Raw genomic sequence first — 19,067 nt, forward strand, 5'->3', positions numbered from 1 at the left:
GATCAGGCAGAGGGAAAGCGGCAGCGAGACAGATGCGGTTGGGACGGATGGGGACATGTGGTAAGTGGCTGGCGTGGAGAACGATCTCTGCATCGGTGTGTGGAGGGACTGGAGGAGGCTTAGAAGTTCAGCGCGGATGCATGAAGGGATGGGTTGAAAGTCAGATGGGTGGATGGACAGATGAAGGCGGGAAAAGTAGACAGGAGAGCAGGGGTGTGATGGTGAAGGATGGACAGCTGATTTCAGGGCAAGAACAAATGCTGAAGGCATAGGGAAATGAATGGATGTATGGAGTGATGGAGCAGCACAGGAAAGCCAACTGATACTTATGAGACGGATGAAGAAGAATGAGAAAAGGAGGTGAGGGGGGAGCCGGAGAGCTGCAAGAGGAGAAAGGGAGATGGTAGATGAGGGAGGGAGGCAGAAAGAGCGACTTAAAAGCCGAGAAACAAGTGAGGGCGCTGGCCCCACGGAGCATGCCCCCGGGCCCAGCGCCGGGCCCTCATGCCGCCGCCCCGCCGTCGCCGCCAGCCCCGCGCACCCAGGACCATCATGGCCAGCGCCGCCAGTCCTGCGCCCCGGCACCGCCGCATCGCGCCGCACCGCTCGGCCGCCCGCGCCTCGCTGCCCCCCGCCAGCAGCGACTCTCTGCTGCGGCGCCGGTGCCTCCTCTCGGACGCCACCGCCGCCGCCGCGGTCGCCAGCTCCGCCCCGGGGCTGCGCCCTGTCCCGGCGCCCGCCCCGCTTTCGGACTCGCCCTGTCCCGGGCGGCGGCGTCCGGGAGGCGACAGCGGCGGGAGCGGGGCTCTCGGCGGGGCTGCGGCACACGCAGGCGGCCGCTCCGCGCCGCGCACGGCGCTCCCGGGCGCGCGGCTGCAGCAGCGGCCGGGCGGGAGGGGAGCGGCAGGGGCCGGGCAGCGCGGCGGGGACGAGCCTTCCTGCCGCCGCCACAAAGCGGAGCGCGACGAGCCGCGGTGGTGGCGGCGGGAGCCGGCGGTGCCGGAGCTCCTCAAGCCCGGCCGCAGGAAGGGCTCCTGAGCTGCTGCGCGGGAATAGCGCACCCCGAAAGGACACCCCCCACCCCCCGCAGGTGCCGCAGGCTGCTGCTGCCCGCGGAGCTGCTGCCGCCGGTCGGTTGTTCGGTGAAAGCCCGGCAACAGCGGCCCCGGGAAAGGCGGCTGCTCAGCCGCGGGGCCTCAACGGGTGCACGCGTGAGAGCCCCACGGGAGCAAAACCTGCTTGCAGCGCTCGTGGGTGTTGGGGAGAGCAGGCAGGGACCGTCCCTGGCACGGGCATCTTGCTCACAGGGATCTACAGCTCCCCTGGAAATATCAAAAGGGGAAAGGACGAGAGCAGAGCAAAAGGAAATGGCAGGAGTCTTGTAAATGTGATTGTATTTGTATATCTACAGAAATGCTAATTTTTTAAACGTCTGTTTGGAAATACAGTAAATACTGCTGTTGATCAGTAGACTGAGAGGCCCCTGATTCGCCCACTCACTAATGCTTACATGTATATAGTGTAGGAACTTAGCTGTTTATGCTGTAGTGGATACAATGCTAGCTGCCAACACTCATGAATAAATTCAGGAAGAATCACACTTGAAGGAATGTTTACTGCAGAGGAAACAAAAAGGTTCTCGAATTTGGATGAGTGACAGGAGATCAGAGAGCATCTGGGAGCACAGTAATCACTGATCCCCACTGTCCTTTGTGGGGCGTAATTGCTAGAGTGGGAGAAATCGAGAGTGGCCCTGAAGGCAGACTTTCAAAGGGGAAAAACAATGACAAAAAGGCTAAAATGTAGAGCAGAGAAAGTAAGAAAAGTTTCAGTCCACAAAGTTCTACAGCCAAAAGGAATGAAAGAGGTGGTTCAACAGATGATGAAGCAACCCATACAGAAGGAACAGTTCAGGTGGCCCTGGGGCCAATAACTCACCCAGCCTTGCTGCCTGCCCTCCCTGGCACTGCCCCCTGACCCTGCCTGGGGGTTTCTGCCCTACACTTGGAGCCTCGGGCCTGATGCTGCCCCGTGCACCTAGCAGTGGCTGCAGTGCAGAGCCACCTCCCCACTGCAGAGCAAGCTCATCCACGGCTTAGAGCTGTGGCAGGGCTGCTGTTTTTGCTGTCCACCCTTCCGGTAGAGACCAGGCCCAAGCAATGCTCTGACAGCCCTGGGAGCTGCCTGGTCTTGAGGCAGGATTTGGGGTCTATGCTGGGCCAGCTCTGACAGGCTGTGGCAGGAGCAGGGCACAGCAGGCTGCTTTCGTGGCAGGAGCAGGCCAGAGCAGCCAGAGCACCTGCAGTGCTGGGAGCCAATGCACACCTGGGCTACAGAACAAAGGAAGATGTGTGATGCAAGCTTTGCAGAAAGCAGGTTGCCTTTCCTGCCCTGCAGTGCCTCTGGAGATGCCTGGATCAGCTAAAGCTCTCTTCTTCGGCTCCAGGTTTTGTGGCCCAGCAGAGCAGCCGGTGCTTTGTGGCAAAGGCAAAGTGCATTTGCATGTCCTGGGCTGCCTTGCAATGCCAGAGACACTGGGTGCCCTGCCACCCTTGGGTGATCCTGCTTGTTTGCATGGCCCATTTCTCTTGCTTGCCTTTGTCCCCACATGGTAAAGAAAACAAAGCTGCTTCTGTGGGGATTGTGTATGAATGAGGTGAACTTGTAGCACAAGGCCAGGGAGGGGACGTGCTGTGTGGGGGACAGCTAATGTTTGGGTAGGGGAAGATTGCAGGAATGCCTCAGGCTGCCCGGCACACTCAGGTGTCCTCAGTGTGTAGAGTTTGGAGCATTTGGGAGTGTGCTAAAAGTAGAGCCATGCCCTGCAGGAGGCCACCACCTCTCCCATGCTCTCCAGAGCAGAGCTCAGACCCACAAATCAAATGGATTAACTGGCAACCGCTGGTCAGGTAGTCTGCAGACACCTCTGAAATACCCTCCTGCCTTCCACACAGGGACACAGAGCCCACACCCTGCTCCTGCCTCTGCCCCAATCCCTGCCTTGCCCCTGGATCCTGCCCCTGCCTTGCACCTGACCCTCACCCTCACCCTACAACTGCCCTGATCTGCATTTCTACCCTGCTGAGCAGGGCAGGGGCATGCAGGGACAGAGAGGACAGGCAGCCCCCAGGCAGGGACAGGCTGCATGTCTCTGCACACAGGGATCGTACACTGGGCAGTGCCCTGCTGGCTGTGGCACTAGGGCGTGGTGTCCGTGGCCCCCAGGAGAGGATGGTTTGGGGGCCATGACATTGACATAAATGTACCTCACAACCTGGGACCCCTGGAGAGGACTTGGCTGACAGTGGGGTTGCCGTGGGAGGGCAGCAGTCTCCCCAGCTGCCAAGGACACCTCTTTCCCTTCCCATCACTCTTTGCTGGCCCCAAATGGCATCAGAGTCTGGGGCTCCCCCAGAGCCTGAGGCACAGCAGCCACAGGCTGCTTCCATGCTGCAGCCAGCAGGCAGGTTCTCATGGCCAAGGCCAGCACTTGGGCAGCTGCAGGGGCATCATAGGCTCTGGTGTTTCTCATGCCTTTGACAGCCATGAGGATGGTGTCTGTCATTTCCAAGGTGAGCAGTATTTCCCCAAGATCTGTGGGAGGAAGGAGGGGAGGGAAGACACAGTGCCTTGAGTGCCCCAACGATGGAGTTGGCTGATCAGTGGGAGGGGGTCTGGAGATAGAAATGCGGAACAGAGCTGGGACCCCTGCAGCACATCACCCAGTGCATCAAGGGGCTGCAAGAAAGAGTGGGGGTTGTGGCATTGTCTCACACAGTGCCTGCTGCCTGATCCTAGGCTGGCTCTTGGGGCTGCTTGCCATGGGAGGGAGAAGGGGGAAGAAGGTCTGCCTCAGAATGATGCTGGGGCTTGATGAGGTGGCTCCTGGGTTATGGGCAAGGCAGGAGCCTCCCTGGGCATGCACGCTCCCTGCAGGGCACTGGCAGGAAAAGGGGAAGGAGAAGAAGCCTGTGTGCCTCCCTGCACAGACTGCCAATCCCAGCCCAGCAGGTGCCTTGACTGCTGCAGGACAGGTGACGGGATGCTGCTCACATACCTCCCTGCTCTGCTTCCTCCCTGCCCTCTCTTCCCAGTGTATCTCCAGCCCCTAGACATGTCCTGCTGCCACCAGTGCCTGCCATGCCAGCCCTGCAGCCCCACCCCACTGGCCAACAGCTGCAAGGAGCCCTGTGTCAGGCAGTGCCAGGACTCCATAATTGCCATTGAGCCCCCTCCCATGGTTGTTGCATGCCCAGACCCATCCTCATCTCCTTCCCACAGAATACCACAGTGGGATCCTCCACCTCTGCTGCCTTTGGCAGCATCCTCAGCTGTGAGGGAGTCCCCATCCCCTCTGGGTGCTGTGACCATTTCCAGCTGCTACTGTGGCAGAAGGTGTCTCCCCTCCTAAAGCCACTGAGAACACACCCCAAGAAGCACCCACCAAGGAACTCAGAACGTGCAACTGGACACACAGTGGTGCTTCAGGCCATTCTTTTCAGCACACATGACCATCCTTGCCTCCTCTGGAAATGGCTGCCTGGAAAGGGCCAGCCTGGGCTCCCTGAAAACATAACCGAGACCTAACTTCCCCTTCTTCCACTCACTCCTTTCTCTGCCTGCTCTTTGTTGCCTTCTGCTCCTCTGGGTCCTGAGGCAACCCAAAGCCACACTGCAGGCATCTTCTGGCTGCTATCTCACTGAGGGGCAGACAATGGGCACCCTGCTTCTGCCCTTAGCAGCATCTGTGAGCTGGCTCTAGTGGCTTCCTCTTATTTCAGAAGGGCCACTCTGGCTTTGCCTGATGCTCTTGGGCATTGGCTGCACCAAAAGCCCTGGCAACCAGGGGCCTTTGCCAGGAGGAGTCCCCTATCAGCTGTGGAAATTGCCTTCCCTTAGACAAGGCAGCACAATCCAGGCAGAGGGTCTTTCCCTCTTCTGGATCACATTGTGACGTCCTTCATCTACTGTTTATTGTGCCTCCCTGCAAGAAGTCCCTGCTTTTTGGCCATCACTCTACAGTTTATACATGCTCTGTCCCCTCTGTTTCTGATACCTTTCTGAGACTGTGCTGGCAGGCCTATACAGGCAGGCCAGAGGGTGCCACGTTCCACACAACACTCTGATCCCTTTCTGGGGAAGCCAAAGAGGCTGGTGAGAAAGACACTACTTCCCCTCTCACTTGCAGAGACCCTCTCAGTCTCCACATGTAATGCTGACCCAGGGGAGCATGGATAAGTGAGGATGGTTGTCAGGGTGAGGCCATTCTGCAGCCAGATGAGCACAGAGGTGAGAAGGGAGGGGAGGAAGATGAAGGCAAGAAGCTCCACAGTCTCTGGGAGTCCCTCAAGGATGAGCTCTGTCCCCTCTGCCAGGTTTCTCAGCTCTGTTAGCATACAGGCCTGTGTACAATGCTAACAACTTGAACAAAGCAATGGGAGCACAAATGTGTAGTGGTCTTTCTGGTGCCAGACACACCTCGTGGTGCCAGTTGTGCTAATGTGACATTCCCCACCCATGACGTCACACTCTGTGCCTTCCTACTCTGCTCAGACTCATCAGTGCCCTACTCCTGACAGCCTCAGCCAGTGACACCTCTGGGTGCAGTATGTCTCCATCTGCACAGCATGTGGAGGTACCCCTGGAGAGATCCAGATGTGACAGCTGATATCCCTCTACCTGAGGTTCTGTCCCTACAGATGGTTAGGCTGGAGGGTGTCCTGGAAAGGGGCCTCTGCCTAACTACCCCCACCACGGCCCAAAGTGAGGCTATGCAGGGGCAGGAGAGAGAGTTTCCTTTGACCTGCTCTTGTCCTACTATTGGTAGTTTCACACCAAACAAGGAGTAAAATACACACAGCTCTTTCCTGGTGGCAGGCAGAGAAAAGAGAGAGTCAGTAGGTATGGCTGATGCAGCATCTACCTGGTTCCCAGCCCTTTTTTGGCGCAACAGCCACGCAAAGCCTATCTGAGGGAAAGGTTCTTCTGCATGCTGCAAACAGCCTTGCACAAGCCTGTAAGGCTACTCACTTCATCACACCATGCAACTGATGGGCCTTAGTCTCTTTCTGGGAGCCTCAGAAGTGAATGCAGGTGTTTGTGCACCCAGTCATACCACAGCCTGCTTTTTCCCTGCCCCCACCAACCACATTCAGCAATGGGAAACAAGGGAAGCAGACCTGCGTCCCCAGGCCTGCTGCATGCTGGTCCCCAGCCAGCTGTCCTAACTCCAGCACCAACCATGCTCCAAAGCCCCACCATCATGCTTCTGCTGAGGCAGCACCAGGACCCAGGAGTCCTGCAATGCACAGGTAGGAAAAGCTTTGCTGCCTGCTGAAGGAAAGTTGTCTGTTTACCTGGCCCAGCCCTTTGCTTCTGCGGGACAGCCTGGTGAGGGCACCTTTCATCTCTTTGCTCCTCAGCATGTATCCCACGGCATTTAGCAGAGCTGTCACCATGCGGAAGGAGGCAGCAACCATGCTGCCAAAGGGATGCTGGCACCCTGGTCTCAGCTAGATGAAGACCAGCAGCATGGTATAGGTGGTCACCATGGTGAGGTGGGCAGTGCAGGTGCAGACGGCACGGCTTCTGCTTAGGGCAGAGCACATCTTCAGCGTCACTGTGATGATGCCCAAGTGGGAGGTGATGGTGAGGCTGAAGCAGGTCATTGCCAAGAACCACCCATCCAGGAGGGTCACCTTCTCATTAAGGCTGGCCTCAGCATGGTGGGGATGTCACAGCAGATGTAGCCCATGCAGTTGGCCACAGGGGAGGTGGAAAGTGACTTTGGGTTGGAGGGTGGAGTGCAGGCAGCCACCAGCCAGGTGCCTGCTGCCGGGCACACACAGGCCCTGCAGTCCACGAGTGCTCCATACCACAGCATCAGGCAGATGTCTAGGACACACCAGGCCATCACTGTGTAGAGGAAGCACTTGGTGCAGATCAGGAAATGGAAGAAGACCTGAGACACACAGCCCCTGAAAGACATGAGGCCCTGCCATGAGGCTGGCAATGGCTTTAGACACCACCATGGAGGAGAGGGCCACATGCAGCAAGGACAAGTGGCAGAGGAACCAGTCCATGGGCTGGTGCAGTTTTGGTTTCCAGTACACAGCCAGCAGGATGAGGATATTCCCAGACAGCATCAGCAGGTAGATGAGAAGGAAAAAAAGGACCAAAGGCACTCACAGCTCTGGCAGGTGTGGGAACCCACCCAAGGATGAATGAAGTAGGCCACTCTGGAATGCTTTCCACACTCCATTTCTCTGCTATTCCCAGACATTGAGTTTCGAGCATGGTGGGGGCAGAAGGGTGTCTCTGACTCTGCACATCAATGTCTCCCCTCAAGCTCTGTTTGTGCTGGGACAGCACTCACCTTTCGACAGGGCTGCAGGCAAGAGCCCTGTGCTCTAACCTGAGAGCTTTCAGCTCTCACTGACAGCAGGAGGGAATCAGGGCATCCTGGTCTGGTCCTTGCAAGGCTGACAGTGGGGCAATGATCTGAGGACTCTGGTCCGGCTCCCATCCAGCAGCTTCTCTCTTTCTGCAAACCATCTGCTCTGCTTCACACCCCTACCTGTGTGCAGGCTCTCTCTGCCCCTTCTTACAACCTTGGAGCACTGCCTTTCCTTTCCTCCACCCACCCTCTCTTCCCCTCTGGTTCTGTGCCCTTCTCCTCCCACCGGAACCTGAGGGCAGAGCCAAGTAGACCCTGCTGACAGTTGTTGTGTTTGGATGCTCACAGGGATTCTTCCCCACTGTCAAACTCTGGTGACGCATAGTCTCTGCTGAAGTCTCTGCTGACCTGTGCCCAGCCCTGTCCCATTGAGGCAGGGCACCAAATGTAGGCATGAGAGAGCCCACAGCACCTGGTGAGGCAGAAGAGCTTTTAGTCTCTGCTTTTCATCAATCATTTGTAGTCTCCACCTCTCAGTAACCTTGTATTTGCATAACCCTGCCTCAGAGATCCCAGTCTCAGCCCCTAAGAACAAACAACCTGCCCTTTAAATCAGTGTCTCTCAATGAGCCCTCAGCAGCCAGGGAACTGCCGTGCCACTGGGCTGGGATCCCCCCACTGCGGACCGGCCCAGCTTGCCCCCAGCTCTCTTCTCTGCACTGCCCAGCATCCCTCTGGCCACGGCAAGAGGCAGCAAGTGGGAGCCCCAAATCCAGCGCAGCCCTGCTGCAGCCCTGGGCAAGTCTGCCAAGCCCAGCAGGGTGCTCAGCTGCGTCCAGGTGTGGCCCGGGCTCCTGGAGCATTGCCTGGGTGCTGGAGGGGGAATTGCTGTGGTGCAGCACAGCACGGGATGGTGCTCCCGGTCCCTGGGGCTGCCTGTGTGGCCCTTCCATACCCCAAGCCTGGGGCTGCACTGCCCATTTTATGGGTCCAGACAGAGAGGGCAGACATGCTTGTTTCATCAAGACACTCCTGTTCACTCCACTAAAGACAATCACCACTGGCATTTAGGCTTGTGTCGCCACCTGAGGGAGCATCAACAGCTAAAGCAGACATGCTACATACAAAAGAGACAGCATGGAAGAACAGATACAGTGAACGGGAACTACCTTCCAGCGTGAGGTTATGGCTGTTAGGTGAGAAGGCCATTCTTGGAAAGACAATGTTCATGACCACTTTGTAGGGCCTGGGGCATACCCAGTGGCTGCTTTGGGCATGCAGAAGCAGCATTTGGCAGTGATGTTCTCCTGGCAGGGGATGCAGACCTGATGCCTCTCCTGGGGCTTCTCTCCACCAGACTCCTGGAATCCCCAAGTGGAGGCATGTGAGGTTATGGCTCTTAGATGGGAAGGCCATTGTTGGAAAGCCAATGTTCCTGGTCACTTTGTGGGGTCTGGGGCATACCCAGTAGCTGCTTTCAGCATGCAGAAAAAGCATTAGGCAGTGATGTTGTCCCGGCAGGGGATGCAGATCTGATGCCTCTCCTGGGGCTTCTCTCCACAGACTCCTGGTATCCTGATCCAGAGGCATGTGAACAGTGCCTTGGAAGCACTGCACAGTACAGAAATGGCATACTCCTTTGACTTAGAGGTGTGGCATCTCTGAAACGGACTAGTAGATAAAAAGTCCCAGTAACCTCTATGTAGAATGTACATAGATGGTAGCTGTGCTTGGAAACAACACGCTCATTCTGTTTGAGAGAAACAGTACGCTGGTGGGAGGAGAGAAATTACTTGCCCAGGTCAAATTGTCAAAGACTTAGTTAGGGATTGACACAGGGACAATCTCTTCCCAGATGGGGTCTTGTTCGCTTGTTCAGTAAAGGTCCCCTCAGACTCTGGTGGTTGCCAAGGAGTCAGTCCAGATCACAAGGGGATCCAGCATACTCTTCGTATGATAGATACTCCTTCTACTTCTAAAACCTCACATTTGAGTACAGTCTCTTATCTAGGAGTGATTGTTTGCTGTGAACCTGTATTTACTCCTGACATGAGGATCACTCCTTGAGTTGTGCCATAGATTCAGAAAGATGAATACCTATGGCTAGCTCCTCATGCTCTTAGGCAGGCCAGCTGAGATGGGATTTCACAAGCACTGCATTCTTCAAGGACTGCCATGCACAGGACCAGAGTGGCACAGCTCTTTTCTGCTCCTCACCCTGGCACACTCTTCCCCAGGGATCTCCTGAGCCAGCAGTAAAATCTCACCAGCTGCACACACCCTGCCTGGCTGAGGCTTGTCCCCGAGCACAGAGCAGCTCCACAAGCAGTGTGGTAAAACCTGGTGTGTGCACACACGTGCTCCTGTTCCCACCAGGCTGGATACACCCATCTCTTCCCAGTATTTGTTGCTCACAGACCTACAAGGACTGCCCAAAGCAGGCTGTTTCCAGACACAGACAGAGGTGCTGCGGGCAAGCTCTGCTGCTCAGCCAGAGCCACTCACACACATGGAGGACCAGTCCAGGTTTCTCCAGGCCAGGTCAGCGCTTCCTTCACAAAGCCACATTTTTAGGCACACAAAGAGAAGATTCCCCCCCACACCCCCATTTCCCACTAGCAGCTTCTCAGAGGGCTGGTGAGTGAGGGGTTTGCTTGTTTTCCTCTCCTAGGGAAATCCTCTTTCTCCTGATGACATGAAACATGGGGCTTTGCTTTCCTGTCTTTTGCTCTGAATACAATTTCTATGCATAAAGTGCAGTCAATATTTTCAAGCTAGCAAACTGCCTGGACAGTTCCCCAATTGGAGATCTCTCTGCTTCTGCTCCCAGCTCCTGTCCCCTCACCTCTGCAGGCGCTGCAATCAAACTGCCCTCTGTGGAACTGCTCAGGCCCCCAGGGCTTGAAACAGCCCTCCTTCCTGGCTCTGGCCTCCAGAACCGTCAGGGTGAAAAATATACTATTTACAAGAGCTGCTGGCATCCAGAACAAGAATCACCCCCCCCTTCTCCACACACACACACATGCTGTGGTCAACATGCATGCAAGTGGGAGAAAATGCTGGTTGATTGTCACTGCAGTTGGCAAATGCACTAGGAAACCTTGGCCCCTGTCCATTGCTCCTCCCCACTCCAAGAGATTCTCACTCCTCTCAGGTCATGGCTCCAGTTCCTCCTGAAGCACTGTGCCACCATCCCTTACGTACTTCAGAAAACACCTAATCTGGGAAGGGCCATCCTGTTGGTGATCTGGGCAAATGTGCCATGCAGACAATGAGCAAGGAATTTGGAATGGGACTGCAAGACTTGGATGAGACCCAGAGCAATCCCTTCCAGCCCTGGTGCTCTGCCGAGAGGTCAGATCTCAAGAGCCCGTGCACGCTCTGCGCAGTCCATGGCAAGTGCAGTCCCATGCTGGAGTGTAGATGGAAAACACTTCCATGGCAGAGGCTCCTTCACCAGCTTCTCCTTCCTGTGAGGCAATGGACACCAGCCCCTTTCAGAAAGAGGAGCTTGGCCTGCAGACCCCTGGGTGCTCAGGAGAAAGCTGAGGGCCCCTTCCCCAGAGCTCCGCCTTGCCCAGATGCACCCCCATCCTCCTCCCCACCTCCAGTTTTTGCACAGCCAAGGAAGCTTCCTGCACCAGGGTGTCTTGCAAAGCACAGAGGTACAAGGCAGCGTCAGAGACCTTGACTTCCTCCAGCCGCAGGAGACTGTATTTCCCAGTGGTGTTCAGCAATGTGGTGAATCCGCCACTCTCCCTGAGACCAGATGCTGCCTGATACGAGACCAGCTGTGGGGCTTGGCCTCTCCTCTGCTGGTACCAGAGCAAGCCATAGAAGTTAGAGATCTGATATGTGCAGGTGGTCTGGAAAGTGCCTCTCTCCTCCACTGTGACTAGACCATCTTTCTGAGTCACGGTGACCTGGCCCATGGCATCTGGAAGAAAGCAGGAGTCAGTGACTGTGAGGGAAAAAGGCTTCAGGATGCAAACTCCCAGGGAAGAGGGCTCCCTCTCCCTTGCTCTGCAGCAAGGTAGGGAGTGGTTTGGGGCAGGAGCTTGGTGTTCTTGGCTCAGTGCAGATCTCACAGCATGATAATCCCATCACCTCCTGCCAGGATTCTGCTGGAAGAGCACTTTGCTGTGACCCTGCTCCCAGCTCCCCACTCTCCCTCCTGCTGCCCAGGGGACAGGTTGTCTTGCCTGGCCCTCGTGTGCTGGCACCAGAACACCTGCAGTGGGGTGAGGGCTCCGGGGAGGGGCTACAAAAACTTTCATCCCACTCTCCATCACCTGTCATCTTGTGCGCCTCCCCGGTCATGGGCAATGAGGAAAAAGGAAGCCCTGGCTGTGCTGACCTGCAGGAAGAAATGGGTGGCCAGGGCATGCTGCATTACATGTGCCAGCCAGGAGAGAGATTGGGCTCCCCTAGCAACATCAGTGGGATCAGCGCTTTCCAGCACCTGCATCAGCTTTGAAAAGTCCTGTATATCTGCATTGCAAGGCAATAATTTGGGACTGCAGACAGCACAGGGCTTCTTCAGAAGGACAGAAGAGGCAGAGAAGAGAGGTGGATGGCTGGGGAAGGAAAAGCTAGAGAATGAGATCTTGGATGATGAGGGGACGAGGTGTTTCTTTGCTGTCTCATCTTTTCCAGCAGTAACAGCGTCTTCAGAACACAGGTGCAAAACACCCATGTCATCTGATATTGCCCAACACTTGTGCACTGTCCAAGAGCAGATCCCTTCAGAGACCTGGTGAGGGCGGGAGGGTTTCCTGAGGAAAAAGAGGGACTATGCCAAGAGTAGAAGCCAATGCTTACCCAGTGATTTCCCCAGGAGGGCAGTGAAGATGAGGTAGCTGAGGTACATGCTGAGACCGAGCCTCCCGTCTCTGTGTGAGAGAGTCAGAAAACCAGCTCGCAGCCCCAAAACAGCTGAGCTGACGGAAATGACGCTGAGAGGGGAGCACAGGAGGACAGAGGGAAGAGAAAATGTTTGTTCTTATCATGCCTGACACATGCCGCCTGCACTTCTCCCCCTTCTGGCAGAGACACGCGTTGCTCCTCAGGCAAGAGCCCACTGAATGTCTTCACAATGAGGGGGCCTGTGGGCATTGGGTTCCCCATGGTAGGAAGTGGCTGTTCCTGGCCTGATGTCCCACTGGAGTCCTCAGCTCCCCAGCTAGAAATGCATGCTCTTCTGCACACTGCTGCTTGGTGCTGTGGGGATTTCAGGGGTTTTCCCCACTGGAGGTTCCTCACCTCCCCCACTCTACCCTTTCCGTCCTCTGCTGCCTGGGAACAACACCTCTCCCGGAAATCCCCACAGGCAGTTGGGACCCTGCACTTCTGGGAGGGGTGAGGTTTGGGAGGTGACTGAGAGGAAGCACAGAGCTGCAGTGGGAATGCCAGAATGGACCTGGGAAGGCAAATGTAGGCAAACTAGAGAACCTGGCAGTGGGGACTTGTGTTTGCATGGACAGTGACTGCATGGCCTTGCTTAGTATGCCGTGGAGAGCAGAGCTCAGCAGTAGGGCTGAGATTTCTGTGGCAAGGATGTCTAGAGAGACGATGGCCTAGCGTCTACAGCACGCCCACCATCCTTGGAGTGAGTGGACCGTAGGTGCAATCATTGCTCTCTCCCAGGCTCCCTAGTGGCTGACCAACAGCTGAACACTCATGGCCAGGGCCAACATTTGGGTAGGAGCCTAACAGGCAGTTCAGGCAGTCTGTGTCCAGTCCAAAGGACAGGAAGGAGGCTGCTTGGCACCTCCATCTCTTTGTGCCTGCTAGAAGTCACAACCAGACAAACCATCTCCCAGCAAGGGAGATGTGTCCCCAGAGACTCCTGTCATCTAGCACCCAGCCAGACACAGGTGCCTGCACCCAGCTCTGCAGGAGATCAAGAAGGAATCCTTGCACCTACCCATGCCAACCTGGGCCCTGCAGATTGTCTGGACGTAGGTAGCACTAGGCACAGACAGAGGTGCCTGGACACAGCTGTCCGGCTCAGTATCCCCACAGCAGTTTTTCTTTCCCTCCTCTCCCACGCAGACGAGGCTTCTCAAGGGAAAGATCTCCGAGAACGGCACCCGCTGCAGCAGCTCCTAGCACAGAGACAGAAACACTCCCTCTCTCTGCCGGGGGAAAGAGAGCCCATCAGAGCCCTGTTTTTAACAGGGGGTCCCTCTCTTCGCTCATCCCCATACACAGCCTCCAACTGCTTGTGCCACCCTGTGTTTCAGGACCTCACTACCGCGGCAAGCACAAGGGCTACCCACTCTTCATCTCTTTCCATTAATGCCTCCAGCAAGGATCGTTTATCAGCTCTCATGCAGGGCCTTTTGCTAACATGCTCAGCAGGAGTTGCAGCAGGCAGGTTTTCTGCACAACCACTCCCATTCACAGCCCTCCACTCCCACGGACTTCAGGGCCTCACAGCTGAGCTGAGGCCATGGCAGGAGGGATGGTGAGCTGCACTCTGCTCTCCCAAGCCTGAAAGCTGCCAGTAGTCCCCTGTCACGAAGTTACAAAGGCCAGCTGACACTGGCCTGTGGCCCCACCCCACTGGCCAACAGCTGCAAGGAGCCCTGTGTCAGGCAGTGCAGGAACTCCACCATGGTCATTGACCATGGCATTCCCATGGTGGTTGTCCTGCCCAGACCCATCCTCAGCTCCTTCCCACAGAGTACCACAGTGGGATCCTCCACCTCTGCTGCCATTGGCAGTCCCCATCCCCTCTGGGTCCTGTGACCTCTCCAGCATTTCTAGCCGCTGCTGTGGCACAAGGTGTCTCCCCTGCTAAAGCCAGTGGCACCAGAGAAGGAATTCAGAAGCTGATGCAGGCCACTGATTTCACAGAGGCTGAGAATCCAGGGCTCCCCTTGCAAAAGCAGGGCAGGAAAGGGGCTAGCCTGGCCTCCCTGAAAACACAGCCAATGGCTGACTTGCCTGTCTTCCACTCTCGCCCCTTCCTTTGTTGTCTTCTGCTCCACTGGCCATGGCACCCACTAAGGCCAGCCAAGGGGGGACCTGCTGCCTCCTAGCCTTCTGTGGGATCCACAGACACACACCCAGAGAAAACTCTGCCATGGTCAAGGGACGCACATTCTTGGCTGCTCCTGGTGCTGGCTGCACTGGGGACCTAAGCTCAGAGCAACCACCTTTCCCTCTTTAGACTCATTAAAGTTCTGCTGCATCCAAGCCTGGGTGTCTGTGTGATGTTCCCCTCTGTGGACAGTATCTCAAGCTGCACAGGGAAAGGCATTGCAGCCAAGGGAGGTGGGGACCCCTTTCCCAGAGTAATGGGAGGGGCAGACACACTGCAAGGGACCCCTGTCAGGCACTGTCCCGTGGAGCTGACAAAGACACCCCCAGCTACTGCAGAGCCAGTAGCCATCAGTGAATCACTCTCACTGAATCTCTACCCAGAAACACCCCAGTGGCCATGGAACATGTCCTGCAGATAGGGAGCCTCACCACTGCTGTCCCTGAATGAGCAGCTCAGGACTGTAGCAGGCCCTGGCAAGGGAGCAGCCCCACAAACCCTTGGGGAAGGGGTTTCCTCTTGCTCTGGCTGAGGCTGGGCTGGTGGAGGAGGCTCACAGAGATGATGGTCCTGAAGGATGGCAAAGGTGGAGATGGGGGGAGTAATAGCCTTGGCCACAGCCCAGGACCTCCTCACTCTCTCACCCATCACCAGAATGAGAGGGCGTGTCCTGCACCCAAGGGCACGGGTAGCAAGTGCAGGTCCCATATCCTCCCCCACACCTCACACACAGCCCTGCACAGTCCAGCTGCTCTGCAGATGTGCTGGGCTGAAGGGAATTGCAGACTGATGTTGAAATCAGCCTGCCTGGGCCACACACCAGGGTCCTCATTCCCCCAACACAGCCCCAACCCTTCTCAGCCAGCAAAGCCACAGGACAGCAGTGGATGCCCACACCTTTGCAGCTCTTCTGCAGGACCGTGAAGCAGCTCTCCCGGGGCCCAGCCCTTCTCCTGGCAGGGGCTGGTGCCCACATCTGCCTGGTCGTCTGCTTTCCCATTGAGCTCTTGACTTGAGCCATGCAGACTGGTCCCACCGGAGAACAAATGCGGGAGGGCTTGGGGGAAGCCCTGGAGGAAAGGTAGGAGAAGGGCTCCAAGGACGGTGAGGTTGGAGGGCCCTGGAGTGAGCAGGTCCTTCAGACCCCAGCACATGGCCACGCATCTCCTCCTCGGTCTGCAGGGTGCATATCTCAGCATGACCCAACATTGCTGTCAGCAGGTAATTCCAGGAAGCAGCACAGACAATCTGACAGGTGAGTTATGTTTTTTACATTAATTTGAACTCTGTGACCTGTGGGTAACTCATGCTGGAACAGTGCACTAAAAGCTAGAGCAGCAGGAAAAAGTGAAGAAGCAATGTGCAGCAGGGAAAACAAGGAAGCAAAGAGTAGCACAACGGAACCGTCACGCATGTGAGCCCAACCGCCTACACTACTCTCACCTCACCAGAGCAACTGCATCAGAATAAGTGTAATCCACCTCGGAAACAAGGGAAGAGGAGACTAGGGAGGGGGGAGGATAGGTGTTTTACTGAAGCTGAACCTGGGGAATGAGGAGAGCTTTCTGTGTAGAGAGCTCTTTGAATGTATACGCCCTTTTCTTCCTCAAAGCCCAACAGAGGAGTGAGAAGTCTGTGTTGTCAGGCTCATTTCTGACCTCCCAGCCTCAGTGTTTGCAGCCTGTAGGGAGTCCAGTTTGTGCCTGACACACAACTCTCTGTGGCCATGGAAGCATGTCACCGTGGCACTGCTCCCTGCACAAGAGCTGGGGCTGGTCCCAGACCTCCATGTAACCTCTCAGAAGATCACAAGAGCACAGTGGAGCTTGACTTGAGCCATGCAGACTGGTCCCAGCAGAGAACAAATGGGGGAGGGCTTGGGGGAAGCCCTGGAGGAAGGGCTCCAAGGACAGCAAGGTTGGAGGGCACCGGAGTGAGCGTTGCTCACATTCTTGAGGACATCCCCAGACACAGGCCAGCCATCAAACCCTCTCCAAAGTAGGACGGGAGGCCCTGGATGAACTTGTGCTGTGGGTTCTACTGTCCTGTGGCTGCTGCATCATGCAGACAGGATGTTTTGGCTATGCTTGATCCAGCTCATCTGCCTTGCTTCACAGGTGAGCTGGGGAGGCTGAAAACCAGGGCATGCAGCAAGAGAGAGGGGAGATGGAGGTCTCACCAAAGGAAAGGAGATGACGTCTAAGGGACATCAGCTGACGGGCAAGAGAGAGTGTCTGGGAAGTGCCTGGGGGAAAGGAAAGGAAGGGCACAGAAGGAACAAGGGGCCCCAGCAGAGAAACAAGAAGGCTCTTGCCCCTCCACAGGCAGAGGGCACTGTAGAGTGGCAGTTCCTGCCTGGGGATGCTCAGAGCTCAGGCCACAAGTGCCACAGCAGATCTGAGGAACAACTCAGCAGTGAGTGAAAAATGGCCCCTCCATAGGAAACCTCCTGACATGCATGGGGTGGGGGGGGAATGTCACAGCCCTTTTCTGCACCTCACCCTGCCACACACTCCCTGCACATCTCCTCAGCTGGCAGCAAAATATGCCCAGCTGTGCACACCCGGCCTGACCAAGGCCTGTCCTCAAGCACAGAGGAGCTCCCAAAGACATTCAGTGCAGGCTGACGAGTACACAGACGTGTTCCTGATCTCCACAGGCTGAAAACACCTCTGCTTTCCCAGCATTTGTCCCTCACAGACCTACAAGCACTGCCACAAGGAAGAGGCTTTTCAGCCCCTACAGGAGCCACCAGTGGCAGGTACTATTCCACAGTCAGAGCTTAGATGATCCCTCACTCCTGGCTTTGGCCTCCAGAACCCAGTGGTGTTCAGCACTGTGGTGAATCAGCCACTCTGCTTGAGGCCAGCTGCCGCCTGAGATGAGACCAGCTTGCAGGGCTCGGTCTTCCTTCTGTTGGTACCAAGACAAGCCATAAAAGTTCGAGGTCTGGTATGTGCAGGTGGTGTGGAAGGTGCCCCTCTCCTCCACCGGGACTGGTCCCTCTTGCTGGGTGACAGTGGTCTGGCCCATGGCACCTGGAAGAAAGTGACAGTTAGTGAGCATGTGGGGAAAGCCTTCAGGATGAAAAGCATGACAGGATGCCAAAGCCTCAGGGCAGAAGGCTCCTTCTCCCTTGCTCTGCAACAGGAGCCCCACAGCTGGCAACAGCAAGTTGGTGAGTGGTTTGGCACAGGAGCACCCAGTTCTTGGCTCCGTGTACCTCTCGCACCGTGAGAATCCCATGCCCTCCTGCCAGGATGCCCCCGGAGCACAGCTCTGCTGTGCCCTTGCTCCCTGCTCTCCTGCTGCCCAGAGTCCCAGGGAACATCCTGTCAGGCCTGGCCCTTACGTGCTGGCACCAGGACACCTTCAGTCTGGGCAGGGGCCCAGGGAGCTGCTGGGAGAAAGTTACATCCTCCTTCCAAAACCCTGTCATCTCCGATGGTTCCTGTGTCCCTGAGTGCATGGAAACCAAGGCTCAAAGGAGGGAAAAGGAAGCCCCAGCAGCAATGACATGCAGGAGGAAATGCGTGGTCAGGGCTGTGCCAGCTGGCAGACAGACTGGGACAAGCTAATAATGTCATGCCAGGCCCTGTAGCAGTCTTCATAAGGTCACCTTTTTGGCATTGCAAAGACAGAAAGTGGGGACTGCAGGACAACTAAGAGCTCCCACAACAGGACATTTGTGAAACATTGGTCCCAGGTGGGTCAGAAGAGAGAAGCAGACAGAGATGGATGGCTGCGGGAAGGAAATGGGGAGACGGTGGTTCACAGGGAGCAGGGCAGGTTTCTCCTCTCTCTGTCTTCCCCTTTTTTTTCCAACAGTAATAGTGTCCTGAGACTATTCATGTGAAAGCACACATGAGCCAACATTTCCCAGCATTGTCCCTTTATGCAAGACCACCTCCCTGCAGAGATATGGGGGGGGGAGGGGAGGGCAGGGAGGTGGAGAGGGGGGCTAGGGTTTCCCATAGAAAAGAGGAACTAAGCCTCAAGTAAAAGTCGGTGCTTACCCAGTGGTTGCCACAGGAAGGCAGCGAGGATGAGATACTCAGGGTGCATGCTGAGCCTGACCCCGGGGGTTGTGTGTTAGAGAGAGAGTCAAAAAACACCTCCCAGCCTTGAGGGAGTGGAGCTGCTGGAAATGACACTGCCAAGGGAACAAGAAAGGAAGCACATTCTCTCAGCATGCCTGAAATGCCCCTGCTGCGGTTTTCTCTCCTCCACCAGTGTCTTTGCCTCCCCAGCTAGACATGCCTGCTCTTCTGCACACCTCTGCTGGGCCTTTTGTGAGTGCAGCGTGCTTGCCTCACTGGGGTTTCACACCTTCCTCTGCAGTCCCTGCTTCTCGTTGGACAGTGGTATTTCTTCTATGAACAGGTGTCCCCGCTACTGCTACCACTTCTCCCTCTTCCTTCCTCCAGTGTCTGGGAACAACACCTCTCCACAAAATCTCTAGCAGGCTGGGTGGGGAGCCCTGCTCTGACCTAGCCCTGGGAGTCTGTGTGTGTCCTGGGCAGGGGGGGATAACCTGCAGCCCCACAGAGGAACTAGGCTCCAGTGGGGGCTGCAGGGCTGCCACAAACCCAGATGTGACAAAATCATCTTACTGCATGGGTG

General features: G+C 56.3%; 1 long non-coding RNA gene across 1 annotated transcript; it reads right to left on the reverse strand.

Moving 5' to 3' along the window:
- Positions 1–17,068: 17,068 nt before the first annotated feature.
- LOC135330567 (uncharacterized) lies at positions 17,069–18,594 on the reverse strand. The gene is made up of 2 exons (XR_010392541.1): positions 18,461–18,594; positions 17,069–17,482 (listed from the first exon to the last, which is right to left on the reverse strand). It is a non-coding gene; the product is annotated as an uncharacterized LOC135330567 (long non-coding RNA).
- Between the last annotated feature and the right edge of the window lie 473 nt (positions 18,595–19,067).

This window comes from Dromaius novaehollandiae, chromosome 22, assembly GCF_036370855.1.
Source record: "Dromaius novaehollandiae isolate bDroNov1 chromosome 22, bDroNov1.hap1, whole genome shotgun sequence".
Lineage (NCBI taxonomy): Eukaryota > Metazoa > Chordata > Aves > Casuariiformes > Dromaiidae > Dromaius > Dromaius novaehollandiae.